The sequence below is a fragment of the Odocoileus virginianus genome, chromosome 30 (assembly GCF_023699985.2).
Source record: "Odocoileus virginianus isolate 20LAN1187 ecotype Illinois chromosome 30, Ovbor_1.2, whole genome shotgun sequence".
NCBI classification, from domain to species: Eukaryota; Metazoa; Chordata; class Mammalia; order Artiodactyla; family Cervidae; genus Odocoileus; species Odocoileus virginianus.
This window is the reverse complement of record NC_069703.1, coordinates 39,361,836-39,375,293: the sequence shown is the minus strand read 5'-3', so window position 1 is coordinate 39,375,293 and position 13,458 is coordinate 39,361,836. Positions and strand designations below refer to the sequence as shown.

The 13,458-nt window shown below is 48.4% G+C and overlaps 1 protein-coding gene across 9 annotated transcripts in view; it reads right to left on the bottom strand.

The window, feature by feature from the left end:
* EPB41 (erythrocyte membrane protein band 4.1) overlaps positions 1-13,458 on the bottom strand; it is a 178,929-nt gene that overhangs the window by 158,501 nt on the left and 6,970 nt on the right. The gene's annotated exons all lie outside the window — the stretch shown is intronic.

Sequence of the window (13,458 nt, the reverse complement as noted above, 5' to 3'; positions counted from 1 at the left end):
TTCTGCATTTACGGGTCTCCTAATTCTGCTGTGGCACCGTCAAAATCGGGAGAACTTAGCTTCGGAAATCTGGTCCCCAGCTGAGCTTAGAACAGCTCTCACAATTGCCTGACGTGCCCGTTATTTCCTTTCATTAGCGTCAGAGGCCACCTGAACCTTCCACACTCCCTGCAGGCTGGCGTCTAAACCAGCGAGCAGAAAGAAGGCTCAGTTTTAAGCATGGTCCCTATAAGGTGAGATAGTTCTGGTGTTCCCATTTTAGAGATGAAGAAACCCGAGCAGAGGGGCTTAGACCTGCCAGGATAAGAAGGCAATCTGACATGGGAGCCTGTATATGCCAGCTAGGCTGTCTCCTTGTATCTAATCCTAAACCCCTCACAACTCAGCTTGGCCTCTAGAAACAGAGGTGGGTTGCCATTTCCTTCTCCAGGAGCTCTTCCCAACCCAGGGATTGAACCTGGGTCTCCCGCACTGCAGGCAGACACTTTGCCATCTGAGCCACCAGGGAAGCTCAGAAACAGACTGCTGCTGCTGCTAAGTCGCTGCAGTCGTGTCCGCTTCAGTCTCACTCTGTGAGACCCCAGGGACGGCAGCCCACCAGGCTTCCCCATCCCTGGGATTCTCCAGGAAAGAACACTGGAGTGGGTCGCCATTGCCTTCTCCCAGAAACAGACTACCTGAGTTCAATTCTCAGTCTCCCTGATTGTTTGGCCTACTCTGTGCTTGTTTCCAACCCATAAAAGGGGATAGTAACAAACTCCTACCTACCTCAAAGAGCTACTGTAAAAATTATGAGTTAAAATATGTAAAGGGCTTAGCTCACAGTAAGATCTACCTAAGTGTTAAATATTCCTGCTATTTGGAGACTAAAATATGGACTGAGAGGTGTGGGGCTCGCTGACGTAACAGTAATATATTTGGTAAGCACTAAATTGTCAGCACTGAGCTGAGCACTCTATATGGTTATCTGTTTGAAACAACATGAGACCCTTTAGGATCACCTGACTACCCTATCTAAAACAGCCTCCACTAACACACCCTTGCCACGCTTTAATTTTGCTTCATGGCACTTCTACCTGGCTTTCTACTATATATTTATCTATTTGTCCCTCTCAATAAATTGCTGCGGTTTAGACTCACTAGATCACAAGCTCTGGGAGGGCAGGGACTTTGTCTTTTTGTTTATCTCCCAGAACAGTGCATACTCAATAAATATTTGCTGAATGAGTGAATGAGTTATCCCCATGTTATATAAAAGGAAGCTGAAGCTTAGGTGACTTGGCCAAGGTCATTCTATGTACTAGGGTGAAGCACCTGTGCTTGAATATTCTTGTCCCTTGCCTCAGGTCCTCAGGTTCAGGGAGCTCTAGCTCTACCACCTATGTGCCTCAGAGGTTCCCTTCACCTATCAGACCTGGAAATCTGGTGCCATGAAAGACAAATCCTGAAGATCAATCACAAGACAGCTCACCACTACCATCACCGTGTTATCCAGCAAATACAGATTCATGAAAACCAATATTCTCTATACCATGAACGGCTAGGCAAGAATAATAGCTTCTATTTAAAGAGGCTTGGTTGGAGTGGGTAATATTTATTAATCGTCACCCTGAAAAAAAAAAAAAGTGGGGGTCTCAGACTAGAAGAAAATAGCCAAACATAAGGCAGATGTAAACCACTCAAATTTAGACTGCCGTGTGACACCACACCAAAAACCGTTGGCATGGGCTTTAGAATCTTTATGAAAATAGTTAAAATCTAATCCTGGCTTTTAATTCTTAGACTGGAGATGGAGGGGCTTTGTAAAGTACTATCCACACATGAGGGATTTTTGTTAATTAGTTAGGTACACACCATAACTACTTAGGCTAAGTGCCAGATCCTTGAGCATAACTGGGCCTTACACATAGTAGAGAGTGAGAGGAAATGTCATGCCCAATCAAAGGCAGAGAAACTCCCCTAACTCATGTCCATCTGCCCTCTCAGAAGAGGCCTCTGCAAACCAGACATCTGGCCCCAGCTCACCCCGAAGAGGCTGCCTTTGAGTACAGGGTAAAAGGTCCCAAGCACCATCTCTGAAGCTAATTTCCTAGGAAGAAACTCAGCTCCCTCCCTCCCTGCCTGTCCTGTGCTCACATCTGGGTGGCGGGGTCTCTAGTGGCCACCTCTACACCGCCTGCCAGCTGAGCCCACTGCTGCCTCCCCCGCCGCCCCTCCTGTTTCTTCCTAGGGAATACAGGCCCTGCAAGCTGCCTCGCAGCCCCTGAGCAGTCAAGGGCACTACACGGAAAAAAAAGAAAAAAGACGGGCATGAAAGGGTCCTAATCCTTCCCCATTACAAACAGCTCCAGCAAAAAAGCAACACCAGCTGCAGAGAAGAGGGTGAAATTAGGTGGTGAAATTAGGTGGTGACCAGGGAGGAAGGCCAGGGAGGGGAGATGGGGCCTCCGATGACCTGGAAGAGATGCGATTGGAAGAAAGCAGGGGTAGGTGGGGGAACAGTTGGAGACTCAACCATTCCCAAATCTGGGACGTGGGTGGATTAGGGACACAGCTGGCCTGAAGCCCCAGTGACAGGGCTCATGGAAAGCATTTGTCGGTTGTGGGGGTAGCAAGAGATGAAGAGGGCTTTGAAAAGCTGGGCCCACCAGCAAAGTGTTCTGAACAGTCACTATTGAATAAAAACCAACCCTGGTACCAAAAGTACATGAAGAATAGAGCTTTCCATACGGCCCCTGGTAATAGAAGTTAAGTCATTTTACAGCTTTTAAACACAAATGATAAATCAAACAAGTTATAACAGGGCAGAAAAATTGCTATTTTTACAATGGTATGTCTTTCCAGGGGGTTACTTTTAGTAGTACTTGCAGTGTTCACAAAAAAATAGTCAAATAATTTAAAAATTTTAATCAGCATAAAGCCATCAATCAGAAATAACTGCCATCAATATTTTGGTGAGAGATTTCCCTTCTAGTACCTCTCCTGTCATATACTTTTTTGTTTATATATATTAAGTCACATGAAATTGCTGATTTTATAAGTCATTAGCAATTGCATATGGTTCGGCCTAATGCTTTTTTAAAATTTAGATTGTATTACTTCAGAACCAACTTTTTTTTCTCCTAACAATATATTATGACACCCACAGTGCCCTCAAGTGGATGGACCGTAATTTAATTAAACTTAAATGTTAATCATTTAGGTTATTTCCCCTTTTTCTCTCTTTTTACTTTTCTCTTTTCTCATTTTTTTCTTCTCTTTTTCTGTTTTCCCATTTTTATCTTTAATACTTGACAAATATCCTTTTTATGTCTAAATTATACCAATGATTATTTTTTAGGATGCATTGACTGCAACATATGTATATATATTTTTTCATTACAGCATACAAGGCTGCCTGTGCTAGCCTTTTTCAAGATAAAAGCAAAAGAAATCAGCAGATGCAATGAAAGACAATATCTTAAATGAATACTCATTCATATTTGAAAACACAGCATGTTTTGACCCCTTTGATAGAATGCACTTTGCTTACAAAAACTGCGTTAAGCTCTGTTTTAGAGTTCTCTGTGCATAGTAAAAGAAAAAAAAAAAAAGGTAAATATGATCAAAATACATATATTGGAGTTGGCAAGTTATGTCCTTTCTTCTATGAAGACTCCAAGAAACAAGGGACATACGGGAAGGAAGTTGAAATTGTAAAAGAGATTCCAGTAGACAGTCACTGAGGTATTCTTTAGGCCTCCAGATTCACAAAATGTCGAACTAGATAGGCCCTCAGAGATCAGCAAGCCCAAGCTACATTTAAACAATTTGGAAAAGGAGTCCAGAAACTGGAAGAGGCTTGCCTGAGGTCACACAGCACAGGGGTGGCAGAGTCCAAAACCTGAACTCAAGTTTTCTGACCCCTACTACAGATTCTGTTCACTTCCTTCTTCTAAGTCCAGCGCATTTCTCTTCTGAAGTTGGAGGCCACAATAAATTGTACAGCCATAAAACCTAGGACTGTCTGAGCCAGAAGGGAAATAACTTATTATTAAAAATAATGACCATTACATTTATTAGATATTTACTATGTGCCAGGCACATACTGAGTACTTTATATGCATTAATGCATTTAGCCTCATAGCAACCCTGCGAAGTGTTGTTAGCCTCAATTACAGTCAAAGAAACTACAGTCTAGAAACATTAGATGATTTGCCCGATGTCACACAGCTTAAGCTAAGTCTCTCTTCTACCACTGTCCTCTGCTACACACGGCTTTCATGTCACTCTCAAGAAAGCACTTTGGAAATCAGATGAAGGAGCAACATCAACGTCTGTCCCAAGACCCCAGGGAAAGGCTGCTGTGGCTGCTTCTGACTGGAGCCCTGGGGCATTCAAGGCAGGACCCAAGGATCTGACCTCCCACGACCCTTCCCAACCCCCTTCTCTTACCAGCTGGACTGAGCCTAATGGCCCTGATCCAGCCAAGCTTCCAGCTCACTCAAGCTTAACCCACTAATTCTCTCTCCCTCAGGCAGGAAACCCTCCAGGCCCAGAGGGCTTCCCAAGAAACATGGGACAGGCTCAGTGCCACCAGCTAGCTGAGCCCCTTCTAAACCTGCTGAAGTCAGCCTGCCCCAACCCTCCCTGGGGAGAGGGAAGAGGAGGCACTATGACGAAGCAGGCAGGGACTGGGGGCCAGGCTTGACTTGCCCTAAGATCCTCCAGAGTTGCTGAAGCAGGACAGTTCCTGAACTGTCTGTCCTGCATTCAGCTAGTCTCCATTTCTAAGCCTTCCAGTGACTGAAGTTTTTCCGTGGGGGAGAAAAGAGAGAAATGACTACAAATAAGCTCCAGCCTTAGCTCTGCAGTAAGTGTTCACTGTGTGGCTCTGGGCAAGTCACTTACCCTCTCTCTTAGCTCAGGCTGCCTTAACAAAATGCCATAGACTGGGTGGCTTAAGCAATAGAAATTTATATTCTCACAGTTCTGGAGTCTGAAGTCCAAGATCAGGGTGCCACCCTGGTTAGATTCCAGTAAGAACTCTCTTCCTGATTTGCAGACAGCCACCTCTTCTCAGCCCCGAGCATGGCAGAGAGAGGGGGAGCTTGCTGGTGTCTCTTCTCACAGGGACACTAATCTCATCATGAGGGCCCTTCCTCATGACCTCATCTAACCCTAATCGCCTCCCAAAGGCCCTGTCCCCAAATACCATCACACTGGGATTAAGGCTTCAATGTGGATTTTGGACAGGACACAAATATTCATCCATTACACCCTCTCTGGGCTCCCATTTCCACACCAATCGAAGGGAAGTGCTTATCCAGGATGTCACAGGGTAGCTAGAAGGATCAATTATGTAGGAGGTGCAAAGGGTTTTTCAGATGACAGGCCCACACCTGCACTGAGTATGAGTTTATTTTTATTTTATTCTGCTATCGACCAAGCAGGCAAAAAACCTCTCAATCCCAAGGCAAAAACCTCCCTGGAACTGAGGGCACACTGGTCCCCCTTTCTTCAGCCAGCAGACATTTATTGAGCACCTCCTATGTGTAGATACTGGGGACCATGGAACGAATCAGATGAGTCCAGCAGCCCCAAGAACAAACATCCTCCTCCTCATCCCATATTCGGGTGACGGCAAAAAGAGGTAAGGATCGGGGGCTTTTAAGGGAGGCAGACCTGGGTTTAAATCAAAGCTTCACCACTGGGACTTCCCTGCTGGCCCAGTGGCTAAGACTCCACACTCCCAGTGCAAGGGGCCCAGGTTTGATCCCTGGTCAGGGAATTAAATCCCACATGGTACAACTACAGATCCTGCATGCCACAACTAAGACCCGGTGCAGCCAAATTTAAATATATATATATTTAATACTTATTTAAAAAATTAGCTCCACCACTAAGATGCTATGTGAATTCAGGCGAGTCACCACCCCTTTCTTCCTTATCTGCAAAATGGGAATAATGTGCCAACCATTGTACAAGTACTTTTTATGCAACATGTCACTGAACCTTTACAACAGCCCCTTGAGGAAGGTATGACTATAATGCCCATTCTACATATAAGGAAATAAGAGTCTCAGAAGTGAAAAACTTCCCCAAGATCACCCAGGTAGTAAGGGTCAGAATTAGGATTCAAACCCACATCTGCCTGGCTTTATTGCTCGGGCTCTTACAGCTTACAGATTGTTTGCATTTCTATAATGGTCATTACAGTAATACCAGTGTAGACAGCACTCTGTATGCCTAGATCCTTTACCTGAATTCTCTTATTCAGGGTAGTTCTCACAACCCTGTGGAGTGGGTACTATTTTAACCCCATTCTTTAGCTTTGGGAACTAAAGTCAAAGAGGTGAAGTAACTTGCCTAGTGTCACACAAGCTTCCCTGATAGCTCAGTTCGTAAAGAATCCGCCTGCAATGCAGGAGACCCCAGTTCGATTCCTGGATGGTTCAATTCCTGCGTCAGGAAGATCCCCTGGAGAAGGGATAGGCTATCCACTCCAGTATTCTTGGGCTTCCCTTGTGTCTCAGCTGGTAAAGAACTCGCGCACAATGTGGGAGACCTGGGTTTGATCCCTGGGTTGGGAAGATCCCCTGGAGAAGGGATAGGCTATCCACTCCAGTATTCTGGCCTGGAGAATTCCTGGACTGTATAGTCCATGGGATCACAAAGAGTCGGACATGACTGAGCCACTTTCACTTTCACACAGCTAAGAAGGCCTATAGTGGGGAAGCCAAGTATGTCTGATTCTAGAACCCTATCCTTGCCCACTTACCCACTGTCCTGCCTCTCTTCCCCAGTGAAGCCATGTAGGTGTCTTTATCTGTTTATCTCTGTCTGGATGAGAAAGCTGAAGCCCAGCAAGAGTTAACAAAAAGCCTGCAGGGACTTGAACCCAGGCTCCTGAGTCTTAAACACTGGGTTATTTCCTTCACCCATAATATCTGAATCCTAGGCATCAGAAAATGCCTCTATGGGACTTCCCTGGGGGTCCAGTGGTTAGGAATCTACCTGCCAGTGCAGGGGATATGGGTTTGATCCCTGGTCCAGGAAGATCCCACATACTTCAGGGCAACTAAGTCCGTGTGCCACAACTACTGAGCCCACATGCCCTGGAACCTGTGCTCCACAACAAGAGAAGCCACTGCAATGAGAAGCCCATGCACCAAAACTAGAGAGTAGCCCCCACTTGCCATAACTAGAGAAAGCCTGCGTGAAACAACAAAGACCCAGAGCAGTCAAAAATAAGTTTAAAAAAAATTTTTTTAATTTTTTTTAAAGAAAGAAAATGCCCCTATGAGCTAGACTTTTGGCAACCACACCTAACTCCTCCAGGGGCATGGGATCCCTTCTAAACCAAGCCGGGCATGGAGAACCAAGGGTGTAAGGGGGAAGAAACTTTCCAGAACACTGCCTGGGAAAGACAGCAATTAAACTGGTTTTGCAGATGCCCTTAGCTTTGGGCACCTCTGTCTTGGTCTCCCTAAGCCATGGACCCATAGCTGGAAGTGGGGGGTTATAGAGGAAGTCGTTCCAGGCCTGGGGCCCCACTGGCCAGCACAGCTGTCTGCTGTGATTTCTGCTGAGAAACAAAAAGCTCAATCCTCTGGGCCTAAGTGCTAATTACCAATAATGACATAATAACCATGTGGGCCCAACAGCCAAACAGTCCCAACTAGAAATTCTGCATAGCTCAGACTCAGGAACAAAAGATCTGGGCACTCCAACGGAAACTGATGCCCTGGCAGAAAATGTCAGAAGCTAAAGGGCTTCAGGATTGACCCAACCAAAGTATTATCTGGCAAATGGAGAGAATGATGACCACTCACACAATTATTTATTAATTTAGTGTGTGTGTGTGTGTGTGTGTGCGCGCGTGCGCTCAGATTAGTGCTAGAGAAGAGAGCTTCATGTATTCATTAATTCACTCCACAAGGACTTCCCTGGTGGGCCAGTGGTTGAGAGTCCACCTTCCACCGCAGGTGTTTGATCCCTGATCTGGGAAGATTCCATATACCACAGACCAACGAAGCCCATGCGCCACAGCTACTGAGCCCATGTTCTCGACCCCATGCTCCGCAACAAGAGAAGGCATCACAAAGAGAAACCCGTGCACCACAACTAGCCCCTGCCTGCTGCAACCAGAGAAAGCCTGTGAACAGCAACAAGAACCCAGCACAGTCAAAAATAAATGAATTTTTAAAAATTCGCTCCAGAAATATTTGTTGAGCACCTACTATGTACCACAGACTCTTCTAGGTACAGAAGATATGACACTGAACAAGACAGACAAATATCACCATCGTCTCTGAGCTTACATGCCAGTGAGGGGAGTCAAACAATAAGTAAATACTCCACAAAATATTGTAGGTCAAAGGATGGTAAGAGATGTGGAGAAAAATAAGCCGGGAGGGAGGATAGGGAATGTTGATGTTGTAATGTCACATTGTTAAACAGAGTTGTCAGGAAAGGCCTTACTGAGCCGGTGACATTTAAAGAAAAAAATTAAGGAGATGCGAGAACAAGTTATGGAAGGATCTGAGGTAGGTGTTCCAGGTTGAAGGACCAGCACATGCAAAGGCCCTGGAGTTGGCGATGTGGCTGGCCACCTGAGATGAAACCTCCCAGTTGTTAACAGAAATGGGAAAGAAAAGGCATCAGATAGACTGATCACCTGCCGTGTACTTGAGCTCTCTTACATCTTGGGACAGCTCTAGAGGTGAGGATAATGCTCACTTGTCTTGCTGCTTTATGGTTGAGGAAACAAGACCCAAAGAAGAGAGGTAATGATCCCACAGAGGCTTCCCAGGCCGTGCAGTGGTAAACAATCCACCTGCCAAGGCAGGAGACGCAAGGGACTCAGGTTCGATCCCTGGGTTGGGAGGATCCCCTGGAATAGGAAATGGCAACCCACTCCAGTATCCTTGCCCGGAAAAGTCCATGGTCAGAGGAGCCTGGCGGGCTACAGTCCATGGAGTCCCAAAGAGTCGGACACGGCTGAGCGCACAGGCACACCGTGAGCCGCATCACACCACTAGAGTGGCAGGTCTGCTTGCCTCCGGTTTTCTCCAGCCTCCCTGCCCTCTTCTCTGTGCCCTGTCTGTGCGAATCTAACTACGTCTGTGTCAAGGGAATGAACGGATGGGTGAATCCTGCACATTCTCAAGCCCTGCCTCCTTCATGAACTGCTCTGTAACTGGCCTTGGCTGTTTCTTCTTGCCTCTGCTAATCTCACAATGACAACAGTAACAGTCATTCCAGTGTGCCTGCTATGGAAGGAGTACTCTACCTGAATTATCTAATTGAGCCCTTAAGTACCGATGAGAAGCTGCGGCTATTTTTCCCATTTTATAGGTGAGAAAACTGAGCGAGGTCAGTGGTGAAGCTGCGATTTAAATGGAGCTCTCTCTTGGCCCCCAAATCCCTTCTTTTAATCCTGTAATGTTAGTAGAAACCTCCGACATAAAATCCCTTCCTTTTATAAATCAGAAAACAGAGGCTCCGAGAGGGCATGGGGAAGGGACGCAGCCCTCCAGCCCCCAGTGTAGTGGTCCTTCCACTCCACCAGATTTGGGGCCTGGACCAGTTTCGCCCCTCGAGACCTATCTCACCTCTGCGAAAGTCTTAGTGTCCGCTTAGTTCCCAGAGGACAGCACCAGAGAGCTCAGAAGCCACCTCTGCCCCTGAGCCCTCAACTGTCCCCACAGTAATAAATCCAGCCAAAGCCTGGATGATGCAAGACCCTCCCGACTCTGCTTTTCCCAAGCACTTGCAGTGGCGATGGAGCAGAGGAGGCTGCGGAAGGGCAACTCTGTCCTCGTGTGACTCCTGGAAGAGAGGCCATGCAGGCGTGGTGCCTGGAGGGCAGAGACAGGCCAGGGGCAGAGGCCAAAATCAGGCCGAGGGTGAGGCTAGAGTGTTTCAGCCAACCAGGAAGGGGGAAGCAGGGGGGTGGGAGGGGGGTGGGGGAGATGCTGAGCCTCTGACTCTGAAACCAGTCTACTGGATGTCACCTATTCAACAAGAAACTATCAAATACTCCAAGTCCCTAGACTGAGATGTTCTCAGAGGCAGCAGTTATCACAGCAATCACAGTTGCTCCCTACCACTGGGAATTCCCAGGTGGCTCGGTGGCAAAGAATCCACCTGCCGACGCAGGAGATGCGGGTTCGATCCCTGGGTGGGGAAGATCCCCTGGAGAAGGAAATGGCAATCCACTCCAGTATTCTTGCTTACGAAATCCAATGGACAGAGGAGCCTCGGGGACTACAGTCCATGGGGTTGCAAGAGTCAGACATGACTGAGCAATTGTGCGCGCGCGCGTACACATATACACACACACACACACACACACACACACACACACACACACACGATGATCCCGTATCACTGAGCAACCAAACAATAACCTACCATTGAGGCCTCACTGTGCTGAGCCCCGGACTAAGTGCTCCATTCACCTTACTGCCAGTCCTCACAGTAAAGTCACCCCATCCCACAGCAGAGGAAACCGAGGCTCAGGGAGGTGCCATGATAGCCAGCATCACAAGCATTCACAGGACAGTGCAAAACGGGTCCGGAGACCGACGTTCCTGCTGCGGGAGCTTGTGCCATCAGCCGCCTACTCTGATCGGAGTTCCCCACATCTGTACCAAAAGAGACTTGGCCACCAGCCTCTGCTGTAAAATCCAAGAGGCTCAGGGCTCCAGTTCCACCCGGACTACCGGGCCACCCACAGATACAGGACATGATATTCGCTCCTCTCCCAATCATCCAGAAAAAAAAGAGCCTGATTATCAGCTTGCAGGGGAAAAAAATCAAGCTGCGTATTTAAAAAATTTGTGTCCCTTTTTCAGGGCTGCTGCTGGTGTTGGCCTCTAGTCTGGGAGGGGCTTCCTGGGTGGGGAGCTGGGGGGAGCCCAGGCCTTAAAACCACATGTCCTTGGGCCCGAGGCCAAGGGGGGCAAAGGACAGGAGGGAACAACCCCGGCTGTGGGCCAGGACCCGCTGGAGATATGGGGCTGTTTCTTAATCCTTTCCTTCCTTTGTTGGCCAGCGCTGGCTGCCAGGAGAGGCAGGGGAAGCAGTGGGCGGGACCAGGGAGACCAAGAAGTTCAAATCATGATGATTTCAGTAGAGCTGCCTTTGACGGGTGCCTATGACATTCAGCCACCGTACAAGAACATTTGTGGGGCTTATCTCATTGAAGCCTCCACTCTTCACTGTGAGGAAGGCCACTGTCCCCATTTCACTGAAGTGGAAACTGAGGTTCAGGGAGGGCAAAACGACCAAAGGCCACACAACCCATACATGGCAGAGCCGGCAGGGAACCCAGTTTGTTGACTCCTGAGAGAGGCAGCCGCTGGGTGTGACCAGAGTTGGGGTGAGAGGAACAAGGAGGGAAGGGGAGGGTGGGAGGGGAGAGGAGCGGGGGGACAGGGCCCTGGCAGTCTCAGTGAGGGGGGCAGCAGTTACGAAGGCGCAGGAAGAAAAGGGTAGCAAGTGTGGAATCTGGGGCTGCCTCCCTGTCCAGCCTCATCAAAATCAGCACCGACCTCTCCCTTTCTGCTCCAGCCATACCAAACTAGGTACTTAGGACCTGAGCACGTGGGGTAGCTTCAAGCCTTCACACACACTGTTCCCTAGGCTAGGAGTCTGTTCCCTCCACTGCCCACCTAGAGAGCTCTTATTCATCCTTCAAATCCCTGCTGAGCTATCTCTTCCCCTGATGCCCACTGTTAACCACCTGCTGGTCTGGGCTCAGTCACTTCATGCTTCCTGAAGGGGAGGAACCTCTCTGCATCACCTTTGTGCACCCCCCACCCCCACCCACAGAACCTCATACACAGTCTATGCTCGATAGATGTTTGTTGTCCCTGATTGTATTTTCTCATTGAAACACTGAGGCAAGCTAAACAGGTTTTCTTTTCTTAAAAAGGTTATTACTTTTCACTTTTTTTTTTTCCTTTGGCCTCACCTCACAACATGTGGAACTTCCCCAACCAACCGACCAGGGATTAAACCATGCCCTCTGCAGTGGAAGCACAGAGTCTTAACCATTGGACCACCAGGGAAGCCCCCAAAACAGATTTTCTCATCCACGCTTCCAAGGCGAGGACAACAGGGCAAGAGAGGTGGTGACTTCCAGGGGCCACACAGACATCAGTGGCATTGGCAGAGCTAGAACCCAAGGCTTGTCTGCATCTCACAGCCCCACCCGGCCTCCACCCCCAAAGAGCTCTCATCCCTGCCAGAGTCACCACAAGGGACCCCTAAGGCAGGAGGAGGGGCATGGGCCCTGGGGGAACTGAGGCAGAAGGTGCAAGGAGCAGACAATGGGCTTTTACCCCCTGTCCCAGCTGTGTCCCCCAGCAGAGACTCCAGCAGGGAGTCCCATCACCCCCAGACCTAAGACATCACTCTCACCTCTGTCCCCTCCTGCCTGCCCACAGGGGTCCCTTGACACACCCTGCAGGCTCTGGCTCTGCTTCCTGGACAGAGCTCACAACCACCCATGGTGCGTGTTCCCCCCTCCCCAGCTCAGTCCCAGGCCCCATATCTCAGCACCGCTCACCTGGAGAGTTGCCCTGCCCTTCTCTCCTGTCTGTCCTCCGCACCAAGTGATCCTCCTGCAATACAAGCCTGACCACCCCATTCCCCAGCTTCCTGTCCAACAGCCCCCATGGCCTCCACGTCAAGTCCCCTAACTCCCCTGAACCTGTCTCTTCAGCCATGTTCCCCCAAGTGCAGGTCACAGCTCTGTTCTTGGCAAAGCAATTCTTTCCACTAGGACAGCCCTTTCTCCTGGTCTTTGCCTGAAGAGATAGTCGCAGGTCACACTTTGCATCAATCAGAGGTGGAGTTGGTCGTTTCTGTGTCCTCCTCCCCAACCAGACTCTGAGATCCTCAGGGCAGGAGTCGGTGGGGGCAGAGATGACGTAGATTCACCTCTGTGCCCCATGCCCAGAACGGAGCCAGGCACAGAGTGGGCGTGAGCAAAAGCAGACAGGTAGGAAACGGAGGGACATTCTTACTTCCAAGAGGCCTCCTCCCTTCCCACACGTGGGCGCCTTTCAGAACCTGTTAGATTGGTGACTACCCACCCATCCCCGGCAGGTTCCTCCCAGGCCTGGTCTCCACTGTCTCAAGAGGGATGTTTTTGTAATCCCAAAATAATATTCATAATTATAACTATAATAACAATAATTGCTATCATTGAGTACTCACCATGTGCCTTACGTGCATTATCTAATCCTCATAAGAATTCTTAAGAGGTAGGCAGGTTCTTTCTTTATCCCCATTTTACAGATAAGGACAGTATGATTCTAAAAGGTTAAATGTCTTGCCCAAGGTCACACAACTAGAAAGCAACAGATTCAGGATTCAAAGCCAGGTCTATCTGACTCTCGACTACTACACTGTCAGGCCTTTGGCTTTCTATTCTCTCCTTTCAATACTTTTGGAGCACCAGAC